Consider the following 13124-nt stretch of genomic DNA (forward strand, 5'->3'; position numbering starts at 1 on the left):
CATTCCTACACTATTGATAGTAAGGTCGTAGATGTTCGCCATTCCATGCTCGTGGTACCAATTCTTCGTTTAATCTTGCAAATTTGTAGACGCCAGGTTAGATAACTGATTCGATTTGATAAGGCACTTCCCAATTATGCCCGAGCACACCAGCGGCTGGGTCCTGCGTAGCCAGGAACACACGCCTTAGAACCAAGTCTCCCAATCCGAATTTCCTGTCCCGAACCCTTTTATTGAAATATTGGGTGGCTCGCTGCTGATAAGCTGCATTTTTTAGCTGAACGTCATCTCGTCGTTCTTCAATCAGGTCCAAACTTACTTCGAGCTGGGATTGGTTCGAGGCTTGATCATAAGCATGGCTACGAATGGTGGGTATTTTGACCTCGATTTGTAACATAGCTTCGCATCCATATGCCAGAGAAAAAGGGGTATGACCTGTTGAAGTACGAGTTGTGGTCCGATAAGCCCATAAGACTTGGGGTAGCTCCTCGGGCCATTTTCCCTTAGCTTCTTCCAATTTATTCTTCATTAAGCTCTTTAGGGTTTTATTCATAGCTTCGACTTGGCCATTCACTTGGGGATGGACCACAGAGGAGAAGCTCTTTATTATCCCATTTTTCTCACAAAAATTACTAAATAGTTCACTATCGAACTGAGTACCGTTATCCGATATTATCTTCCTTGGCATTCCATATCGGCAGATTATATTTTTTACCACAAATTCCAAGACTTTCTTTGAGGTAATTGTTGGCAGGGGTTCGGCCTCGGTCCACTTCGTAAAGTAATCTACCGCGACTACTGCGTATTTAACTCCACCCTTGCCTGTTGGCAATGAGCCTATGAGGTGAATTCCCTAGACCGCAAAGGGCCATGGTGAGGTCATCATAGTTAGCTTGGAAGGTGGAGCTCGTGGGATTGTCGCGAACCGCTGACACTTATCGCATCTCTTGACGTAATCAAATGAGTCTGCTTTGATAGTGGGCCAGAAGTATCCTTGGCGTACAATTTTCTTTGATAAGCTATGCCCCCCAGTGTGGTCCCCACATAATCCTTCATGTATCTCTTCTAGGATTTTCCTGGCCTTGGGTGGAGTCACACATCGGAGCAATGGCATAGAGTATCCTCTCCGATATAGCCTTCCTTCCACAATAGTGTATCTGGGGATTTGATACATTAGTTTTCAAGCCTTGTTCCGTTCTGCTGGGAGAATTCCGGTTTCAAGGTATTTAACTATTGGGGTCATCCAGGTTGGCTCAGAATTAATCAGGAAAACATCTCTTTGTTCAAGTTCGCTTATACTGGGCGTCAACAGATGCTCGATTGGTACAACATTCAGCTCGTCGACCTCGGTGGAGGTGGCGAGCCTAGCTAGGGCATCTGCATTCGGGTTTTTCTCTCAGGGAACCTGCTCTATTGTGTAGAACTCGAAGTGTTCGAGAGCTGCTTTTGCTTTTTCTAAATATGCAACCATTTTTGTTCCGCGAGCCTGGTATTCCCCTAAAATTTGGTAGACCACCAACTGCGAGTCACTATAGCAATGTATCACCTTAGCCTTGAGTTCCTTGGCTATTCGAAGTCCTGCCAGTAGAGCTTCGTATTCAGCCTCGTTGTTAGATTCTTCAAAGTCAAATCTCAAGGCGGAGTGAAATCGGCTTCCAGTTGGAGTGATCAATATAATTCCTGCCCCCGATCCATTTTCATTGGAAGACCCATCGACATAAAGTTTCCACAGCTCGCGGGCTACGGTTATAACTTCGTCGTCAGTCATTCCAGTACATTCCACTATGAATTCTGCCAGGGCCTGTCCTTTTATGGTTGTCCTCGGATGATAAGTGATCTCGAATTGTCCGAGCTCAACAACCCATTTTAATAATCGGCCCGAGGCTTCTGGCTTTGACAAGACTTGTTGTAGTGGTTGGTCAGTCAGCACATGGATGGGATGTGCTTGGAAGTAAGGTTAGAGCTTTCGAGATGAGTGAATTAGGCTGAGAGCCAACCTCTCCATTAAGGGGTATCTCGATTCTGCCCCCAGTAACCTTTTACTGACATAGTATACTGGCTTTTGTACCTTCTGGTCTTCCTGTACGAGCATGGCGCTGATGATGTGCTCGGTTGTAGCGAGATATAGGTACAAGATTTCTCTGGTGATAGGTTTCAACAAAATGGGAGGCTCCGCGAGGTGCTTCTTAAGCTCCTAAAATGCTAGCTCGCATTCATCTGTCCACTCGAATTTTTTGCCCCCTCTCAAAAGATTGAAAAATGGAAGACAGCAATCTGTAGACTTCGAGATAAACCTACTTAATGCCGCCATCCGTCCAGTCAAACTCTGGACATCTTTATGCTTTCGAGGTGAGGGCATGTCAATCAATGCCTGGATCTTGTCAGGATTAACCTCTATTCCCTGTATGTTCACAATGAAACCCAGGAACTTCCTCGATGATACTCCAAAAGAGCATTTCTGGGGGTTGAGCTTCATGTTGTATTTTCGTAACACGGCGAAGCATTCTTCAAGGTCATCCACGTGGTTATTGTTATGTTTAGATTTTACCAACATATCATCAACATACACATCCATGTTATTACCTATCTGCTCTGAGAACATCATGTTTACAAGTCGTTGGTATGTGGCTCTAGTATTCTTAAGCCCGAACGGCATGACATTGTAGCAATACAGTCCTTTGTCTGTTACAAAACTCGTATGCTCTTGGTCTGGGGCATGCATGGAAATCTGGTTATATCCAGAATAAGCGTCCATGAACGACATAAGTCCATGCCTGGCTGTGGCATCTATGAGCTGGTCGATCCGAGGTAGGGGAAAACAGTCCTTTCGACATGCTTTGTTGAGGTCAGAGTAATCTATACAAGTCTGCCATGTTCCGTTAGGTTTTGGAACCAGCACCGAGTTAGCGACCCAATCAGGATAGAAAGCATCTCGTACGAATTGATTTGCCTTCAACCTGTCGACCTCTTCCTTCAAGGCTCTCTTCTTGTCCTCATCTAGGAGTCTTTGTTTTTGCTGCTTCGGGGGGAAGCTCTTGTCAATGTTAAGAGCATGGCTTATCACATTCGGACTTATCCCTACCATGTCTGAATGTGACCATGCGAAGACATCATGGTTCTTCCTTAGGAAGCATATTAATTGCTACTTTGCTTCCTCCGACAGGTTTTTCCCTACCTTTACAGTTTTTAGGGGATAAACCTCTTCAAGCCTGACCTCTTCGAGCTCTTCTAGAGGCTCGAGGTCAGCCCTTTCTTCTATTCTTGGATCAATCTCTTCGTCTATTATAATAAGTGTTTGCGCACTTGTCTGCTTCTTTCCTCTTACAGAAATGTTGTAACATTCCCTTCCCGCAAGCTGGTCTCCTTTCAGCGTCTCGATGCCACTAAAAGTCAGGAACTTGATGGCCAGGTGCCTAACTGACGACACTGCCCCTAGCCCTACTAGGGCGGGTCTCCCGAGTAGTACGTTGTAGGCCGATGGAAGATCCACCACTACGAACTCCATCATCTTGGTTGCCGAGACTGGGAAGTCTCCCAAGGTTACGGGGAGTTTGATGGACCCCATACAGGCAATCCCTTCTCCTGAAAAGTCATACAACGTCATTGCATAGGCCTTTAGGTCGCGAAGCGTGAGTCCCATCTTTTCTAAAGTGGCCTTATAAAGGATATTTACTGAGCTCCCATTATCTATCAGGACTCGGTGTACCCTTTTATTCGCGAGCTGAGGGTTATGACTAGCGGGTCGTTGTGAGGGAATTGTACATGAGACGCATCATCCTCAGTAAAAGTTATGGGTTGAGATTCAACCCTTTGTTGTTTTGGAGCTCTGGGTTCGAGTTTGTAAGGAGACCCATCACCTGTTTTTAGCTCATTCACATATCGTTTCTGGGCATTCCTGCCCGATCCTGTAATATGTGGCCCCCCCGAGATGGTTATAACATCTTCTCCATCAATCGAAGGGGGTCGCTCGGGAGTTGTTGTTCTGGGCAGGTGGTGCTGCTATTGCCCTCTGGCTGGTGGAAGCCTGATTGGGGTTTTGGTTCCTAACATATTGTCTGAAATATCCTATCGAGATCAATCCTTCGATCTCGTCTTTTAATTGCCTGCATTCATCGGTTGTATGTCCGATATCTTTATGAAATCTGCAGTACTTGCTGGTGTCTCTTTTTGCTTTTGGGTTCCTCATGGGGTCGGGCCGTCTGAAAGGGACCTGGTTTTCATTATCCAGGTAGATATTCTCCCGAGACTCATTGAGCTCGGTATACACCTTGTATATGGAGAAATACCTCTCCTTTTTCTTCTTCTTCCCATCTGCCTCAGGATTATTCCCTTCGTTCTTCTATCTTTTAGAAGGGTTGTCCCCAGGGGGTTTGAGGTCGTAGGGTCTGCCGAGGTCGAGGCAGAGTTTATGTTTGCTGTTGTAGTTATGGGCTGAGAGGTCATGTTTAGCGCTGACCTCGCCTCCTCTACATTAACAAACCTCTGAGTTCGTCGATTGAACTCGGTTAAGGATCTTACGGGTTTCCTCTGCATATCCTCCCAAAGAGGACTTCCAGGCATTACCCTGGCTCGGACAACCATTAAATGGCCACTGTTGTCGACGTCACGAGCTCGGGCGACTTCCAATTTAAACCTCATGAGGTAACTCTTCAATGTTTCATTTGGCTGCTGTCGGACATTGGTCAAGGCGAATGCCTCGGGCCTAATGCCGACCATGACCTTGAATTGCTTATTTAAATCTCTTGATAATTGGTCCCAAGAAGCTATCGAATGTCTCTTATACTTCTCAAACCAGTTTTTTCACAAAAATATTTTGTGCCGGCAAAAGCCTCAGGGTCTTTCCCGACGCGTTTTTGCGTCGGCAAAAAGTGACGACGTACCCCCGTCGATAATGTGACTTTTGCCGATACAAAACGCACTGCGCCGGCAATTGTATCTTTTGGCAACGAAAAAATGCGCCGGGAAAAATAAGGATGCGCCGATGAAAAATTTTGTCGCGACATTGTGGAAAACACTTTTAGCGGCACAAAATTGTGCCGGCAAAGATGATTCTTTTAGTGGCGGAAAATTGCGCTGGCAAAAGAAGTGTCTTTTAGTGGCGCGTTTTTGCGCCGGTAAAGGTTCAGACTTTTATCGATGTAATTTTGATTCGGTAAAAGTATTTTTAAAATAATTTTTTTGATAATATTACTAATGTTATTTTTAATATATTAATATTAATTAATAAATTTCGATTTTAATATATTAATAATTATTTAATTTTTTAGTAATATTATTTAATTAGAAATAAAATTAAAATTAAAAATTTATAAATAAATAAATCAAATTATAACTATTAATGTTTATTGTCTCCACCAAACATGAAAATATAAAAGTAGTTTAGTAAATTAAATCTCTAATAAATTAAACTTTAAATAAATAAATAAAAAGTTCTACAAATGAGTACTGCCCGCCTCATCATCCATGCCCCCGTCAGCATCATCGTCCTCGTCTGGATCCTGTTCTGGTAAGTCGACAGTAAAACCAGGAGCCAATTCACCAACCTGCTTCAACAAAGTACTTAGCAGGACATCTTGACACTATTGACAACTCTCAAGTTTAGTCGTATGCTTCTTTAGGTTTTGATTTTCCAGCATAATGTCCTGAGTTTGCTGCAAAATGGTGTCCACTTCAGGTGGCAATTGCCCGGACATTTGAGAAGTTGACGAAGATGCTGCCCTCTTTGCGCCAATTGCCTTCAACCTAGGCAACCCCCCAAACCCTTTCTTATAACGCGAGCGGTGTCCAAGGACATCCGTGACAATATCCATATCAGGCGGGAACTGACCGTCGACATTATCGCCGACACAAGAAGCAGCAGATGATACAGGGGCTGTACTCTGCAATGCTCGACGCTCGGTCATCTCAGTCTGCACAATAAAAAGCACGTATCTCGAATTTCAATATAACATTATTTGAAAACCTAACTGATAAATTTTTAATATAAAACATATAAAATATAACTTTATTATCTATCTTCCAACATCCTATCATTAATGACTGCAAACTAGTGATTGAAAAAGAATGTAATTAATTTTTTTCCTGCATCAGGGAGCAAGTAGGCTAAAGTTAATTTGGTCATGAAAATCCATATCTAAAACACAATCATGAAGATATTGTTGATATATACAGTAAGAACAGTTAATTCCATTAATGGGGAATTTATGTCTCTAAACATATACATCAACTATATTTGCATGTTTGTGATTTAGATATGAATTTTCATGAACAAAATCACTTAGCCCACAAGCTCCCTGATACGGGGACAACATTAGTTACATTCTTTTTTTTTATCTTAGTCCACAATCATTAACCATAAAAATATTGGCACATAGATTATAAAGATTTAATTGTTAAAAATTTAATTAATAATTAATAAATAATTACTAATTGACAACAACCAATTAATAATTAATATTTATTAATTATTTACAAAACTTTTTTAAAGTTAAATGATCATAAATTAGTTAAGGTTATGCAACTTACATGTTTTGTCGCCGCTACATCACTAATCCACTTATCCTTCTTCTTGTGGAGGTGCTCGAATGTGCCGATCATGCTCGGGAGCTCGCCAGTAGATGGGTCCATCTAAAAAAGCAAATTATTTAAACATTGTGACCTTTATAATATTTTCGTAAATGTAAGGATATAGGTTATTATAATTTACGTGATCATAAACATGGGCAACGATGGATTTGGAACCATGTCCTCCTGGTATGGTCATTTTTGCTCGAGATTCTTTATTTCTCTTCGATATACGCTTCAAATAGAAAATAACACTCATTAATCTAGATTGTAATTTTATAATTAAACATTAATGTAAAAACTAAGGCATACCTGCTGAGAATCAAAAGCCCAAAAATCGCATAGAATTGCCCAATCAGAAGAAGTAATCGACTCAAAAGGTTTTGACTTCGCTCTCTCATTGTTCACCTCTCCTCCAACCTCTACCCAGTGTTTCTTCATTGTGTGGCGCCAATCAGTCTGATGCTTTTGCATTTTTCTTACCATGGCATCGTTAATTACTGGATTGTCTTGTGGAAAAATGAATTTGTCCTAAAATCACAATTAAATTTGGAATTTGTTAAAATATTATGAAGATAGATAAAATCTTTAATAGTGAGTTATTATAGATTAAAAAAATGCTTATAGATAACCTATGTTGAATAACTTGGATATCAGCTGGCGTTACTTGTTCCCAAGCTAGTGTAGTTGGGGGTACGGTGTCACACAAATAACGAGCCAAGGAATTGTTGAACCACTTTCAGTATGTTTGAATAGCTTTTCCAGTTTGTGCATCAAACTCTACTTTCAGATGGCTAACTTTTTTGGTGGCTAGCTCCTTCTCGATATTGGCACCGTAATAAGCTCCCCTGCCCCTCTTGGAGCCACCACCAGTGTCATTACTTGGTTCGGCCATTCTACATTAAAATATTCATTAATTAACTAATTCAAATTATGTATGTCTGTTGTTTTTTGTGAGAAACATCTTGAAAAAATGAGGAGTAGTACACGAATACATTGGCTATCCCCAAGGCATCCACTAGGTGCATGTCTATTATTTTTTTTTATATATAAAATTAACATTTTATTACTTATTGTCTTTCCCAACTTACCCTATTCCAACTTAGTGGATCCCTTGGAAATACTAAGCAGTCATGTACCTCTCCTCATTTTTTCAAAATGTTTCTCAAACATCTTGAAAAAATGAGGAGCAATACATGAATACATTAGCTATCCCCAAGGCATCCACTAGGTGCATGTATATTACTTTTTTTTATATATAAAATTAACATTTTATTACTTATTGTCTTTCCCAACCGACCCTATTCTGACCTAGTGGATCCCTTGGAGATAGTAAGCAATCATGTACTAATTCTCATTTTTTCAAGATATTTCATCAAATATCTTGAAAAAATGAGAACCAGTACATGAATACATTGATTATCCCCAAGGCATCCACTAGGTGCATCTGTACCTATATCTGATACTATTATTAATTAATGATAATAAATAAAGTTTTCATTGAATTAAATAAAAAGTTACATATATTTATTTAAATTACATATCACTGTCCTCATCATCACTAACTACATCATTACGGACACCACTATCACTGTCACTATCGACTAGAACATTGTCATCATCCTCATCATCTTCATACTCGGCCAACGTGTCGTCTTCAAATTCAACTTCATCGTCGACAACAAACTCATCTGAACCTTCACCAACCAAATCATCGACGTTGTACACTTCAACAGAATTGACATCAACCTGATCATACTAAAGATTATCAAAAATTGGAAGTTCTACCCACAACTGAAATGAAGAAGAATTAACTTCTTGCAATATTGGTATATCATTTGTGGTCTTAGTATCATCAACATCGGAATTTGAGAAATCCCATACATTCCTCAGAATGTATTCATTAACGAGCCTCCAATCATCCACATTTTTCAAATCTCGAAGATAATGCGCCAACTTTGCTTGAGATGCGAGAACGAAAGGATCATCTTTATAACACTCTTCCTTCACATATGCGCTCGTAAAATTGGATTCCACTTTAATTCTACTTGTATTGAACCATTTACACTTGAATAGGAGAACACTGTAACCCATCAAGTAGGACAATTAAATTACTTCTTCTAGAACTCCATAGTAGTTCACTCATTCCTCACTTGGCACCATTACACTACAATTTTGTGTTTTAAGCTTCATATCACAACCATGAATCACAAATTTCACACCATTCACTATCATCCCTGGATAAGAGAACATTGTGCCACTTGATTTGTTTGCGAGAGCATACAATTCATTATTAACATCAATAGGTGTTGACTCATTCAAACCGTTTACCTATCAACATTAACGTTGAAATTTAGTTTTGGATTGATTAAGTGGGGTTTCAGAAAAGAATTGACTAATATATATACTCATTCTTTGAACCACTGAGGAAACTCAGCTTCTTGTTGAACTTCAAGATTCGAGCCCCCACGTCTTCTTAATTCATCCATATGCTCACTACAAACAGACAACAATGTTATGATTTTTGCCTTTACTTGGTATATAAACCAAACAAATTTATTGAAAAAGACTAGAAAACACACCTAAGGTACTCCTTAATTTTAGCACAATTGTTCAACATATACCACTCAGCCTTTTGCTTTAACTGCGAATTGAGGAGCATACTTGATTTCTTACCAAATGGATGACCAACAGCCTTATAAATAGAATATTCTTGATTTGGTTGGGATTCAACACGATCGTCATTCCTCTCAGGTCGATTGAATCGAGTCTCACCCCCCGGAGGTACATTGAGCAAAAGGTTAAGGCCTCGTTCACCACTTAAGCTTCTGCGATTGAACCTTCTGGACGTGCACGATTTCTTACATACTGTTTATAAACCTCCATTGAATGTTCAATGGGATACATCCACCTAAAGTGCACAAGACCGCTAAGAATTTCCTCTTTCAGAAGATGCAAAACCAAATGCACCATAATGTCGAAAAATGCTGGAGGAAATATCATTTCCAACTTGCATAAAATGGTGATAATGTCTGTATCCATCTTCTCAAGATCTTTCACATTCAAAGTACGTGAACAAAGTTTTTTAAAAAAACCGCACAACTCAATAATTTGCTTCCGAACTTCAGGAACCAAATACGATCTAATTGCGACGGGCAACAAATGCTGAAACAACACGTGGCAATCGTGTGATTTCATCCCAGTTATCTTGCCATCATTGACATTGACATTCTTCGAAAAGTTTGCAGCAAAATCGTCTGGGAATTCAACTGACTTCACAAATTCATAGAAAAATCGACGCTCCGGGACATTGAGGGTGTAACTGGCATGCGGTTTCTTCCACTTGTTTCCCTCTTTGCGGAGGTGGAGTTTTTCCCTAATTTTCATGTCTACTAGATCAAGTCTTGCCTTGTCGGTGTCTTTAGATTTTCCCTCTAAGTTCAACAAAGTTCCCAAGACACTGTCGCAAACATTCTTCTCAATGTGCATTACGTCCAAGTTATGCCTCAGCAATAATTCCTTCCAATAATCAAGCTCGAAAAATATGCTCTTCTTCGACCAATTAAGTTCAATCGGAGCCCTTTTGCGTTTCACACCACCAAATTCTTTGTGTTTCCCAGGTTGTCTAATCTGGAAATTCTCTAATTGCTTCAACACATCATCACCGGAGTAATCTTTCGGTGGTGGCCTGAGTTCCTTGTTACCGTCGAATAGTGCTCGTTTACTCCTCCATTCATGATCCATATCAAGAAACCTTCTATGGCCAATGTATGCAATTTTACTTCTAATCCCTACACAGGGAGTTTCTTCATTGCATGTGGGGCACGCCTTGTACCCTTTTGTGCTCCACCCAGACATCATAGCATAAGCTGGGTAGTCGTTAATGGTCCACAAGATTGCTGCACGCATATTGAACAAGGTACTATTGTATGCATCTCGTGTCTCAACACCATTCACCCATAATGTAACGCCCTGGATAGCCAAGACTGTTACACTGTGTACATATAAAGGTGCAAGACTCGCTAATCAAGTCAACATTTTAAAAACGTGTCACTAAACATGTAAGAGCTAGGGTTAAAACGGTTTTGGTCTCAAAAGACTCATTTCATATATTTAAGCTGTATTGAACACGAGATCCCATAAGAAAGTAGCGTTAAAATAAGTTTACAGACTCCCAAAAATACATGAGTATTCACTAGCCATACTAAAGCAAAACAAACAGACTTCAGGTTTCTCGTCCTTGCCTAGACCTCAACCGTGGCGGCCGAGCACCTGACTATGTACATTCCGCTCGCTGAGCTCTCCAGTCAAGGCTGGTCCAATTTTCCCTTGCCTTTACCTGCACCACGTAGCACCCGTGAGCCAAGGCCCAGCAAGAAAACATCTTAAACAACTCAATCAATGAGAACAGACAATTAACTCATTATGCATGTATTCCCATAAAATAACCCCAAACAGATATTCAGTGCATATAATCAGATTCAAGATACATTCTATCACGTATAACACTCATATCACATAATATTCAGGGCCGACGACTCAGTGCATAATAAGCTGTCCTCGGCTACCAGTGGCCGAGTCGCGCCCTGTGCGCTAGTGAAACCCTTGACACCCTTAGGTCGTTGGTTCACTAAATGTCTTGCATGGCATAATACCAACTTTTCAAGCATTTACAATAGGGAGCCCTTAGTCCCGTCACATATATTCATCCAGGTGCAGTTTTCTTACCTTTAGTCTGTGCGGTTATTGAATTACGAGCAATGCCTCTCAAGCACGATCCGTTCCCCAGCCTAAGCCATTATCACCTAGTCACAACCAAAGTATAAGGTTCCATTAATACTCCAATATAGGTTTCCAGTTACAAAACTAACTCCTGGGATTCCAAATTCCACCAAGCACGGTGGTGGAACCAAACCCGAGCACACTAGACCACTTTACCGTGCCTAAAACCCTAAAAAACTCATGTGTGCAACCAAGTGTTGCGACCCCTGAAGCCTAGCCGCGACCCTTCCCCAAAACAGAACCAACACCCATGCTGAACCACACACGCGCTGCGGCCCTTGCCTTGGGCGCCGCAGCACCCTCCCATGGCCGAGCCTTCTTGGCTCTTTTGCATGCTAGGGTCGCAGCGCTCTAGAACAGAGTCGCGGCCCTCCCCTTCGAACCCAGAATTTACACCATTTCAAGGCTCAAAACCTCAGCCACAACCACCCTTAAGCTCCCTACTCCTACTCCCAACAAATCCAACACCTTTAACATGATCTAAACAACATAATTCCATAGAAAACTCAACCCAACACACACTAATTTTCTCCTTTCAATTTCTGAAACTCAAGAGCTATAAACATTCAAACCCAATTGAAAACCTCTAAACTATGAGTTGTAACTTACCTCTTCTGTTGAATCACCTCACCAAGCCAAAGCCAAGCTAATCTCCAAGTTTCCTTCTTAATTCTGCCTTAAGACATCAAAACTATGTTTGCTTCAACACTTAACCAAAACCCAACTAGAACTCAGAATTCAACCACAGAAAAGAAGATTAGATGCTTACCTTAATCCCTATTTTAGTTCTTGATTTACTCCTGAGCTAAACCTCCAAATCCTCACCACAAATCCCAGAAATTCCAGCTTGTTCCCCTTAGTTTTCTGTGTTTCCTTCCTTCCCTTTTGTTTTCCTTGAGCGTGAGAGAGAGCTGAGATAAGAGTGTTTAGTCGGTTTGTATTTTCTAAAGGCTTCCTTATGTCTATCTCACACAGTAAGTTAATCCCGAGGCTCGGGGTGCCAGAACCGTCCCCGAGGCCAAAATGGTAAAATCCCCCAATATTCCCGCCTAGACATCCTAACCTCAAATATATCTCCATATATTTATTTTCATGACCCGATAGTCCAAATCACTACCCGCTATCTAAATATACCCCTGACTTATCCAAAGTCATATCTTAAGCCCCGTTGTGACTTTCCTCGCTATATGACCCTAGAATCGTCTTGAGTCGTGCTCTGCGAACCTGTCCACATAATAATGTGGTTCTCACATATATCACATATTTATTTCATATCACATTACCACATAATATCACCAATTATCATATAAACATTACTAAACACATAATTACTCATTTAAATCACAATTATTCTATTAATGCCCTCCTGTCACACTAATCAAGGCCCTTAAGCCTTATTAGCGATTTTGGGTCGTTACACATAACTCCTTCAACTCGTCAAGCAAAGGTCTCATATAGACATCAATATCTTTTCCAGGTGAAGAATGACCTGGAATTAAAATAGAAAACATTAATGATTGTGGTTTCATGCACTTCCACGGCGGCAAGTTGTATGTGACAAGTATCACAGGCCACATGATGTAAGAGTTTCTCATGTTCCCAAAAGGATTGAAACCATCTGTAGCCAACCCAAGCCTAACATTTCGAGGTTCGGCTGTGAAAGATGGGTACAACTCATCAAGGTGCTTCCACGCCTTACTGTCAGCGGGGTGCCTCATCACACCATCTTCCTTTGGCCTTTTAGAATAGTGCCATCTCATATCCTCTGCAGTATATCT

Source organism: Humulus lupulus, chromosome X (genome assembly GCF_963169125.1).
Source record: "Humulus lupulus chromosome X, drHumLupu1.1, whole genome shotgun sequence".
NCBI lineage: Eukaryota > Viridiplantae > Streptophyta > Magnoliopsida > Rosales > Cannabaceae > Humulus > Humulus lupulus.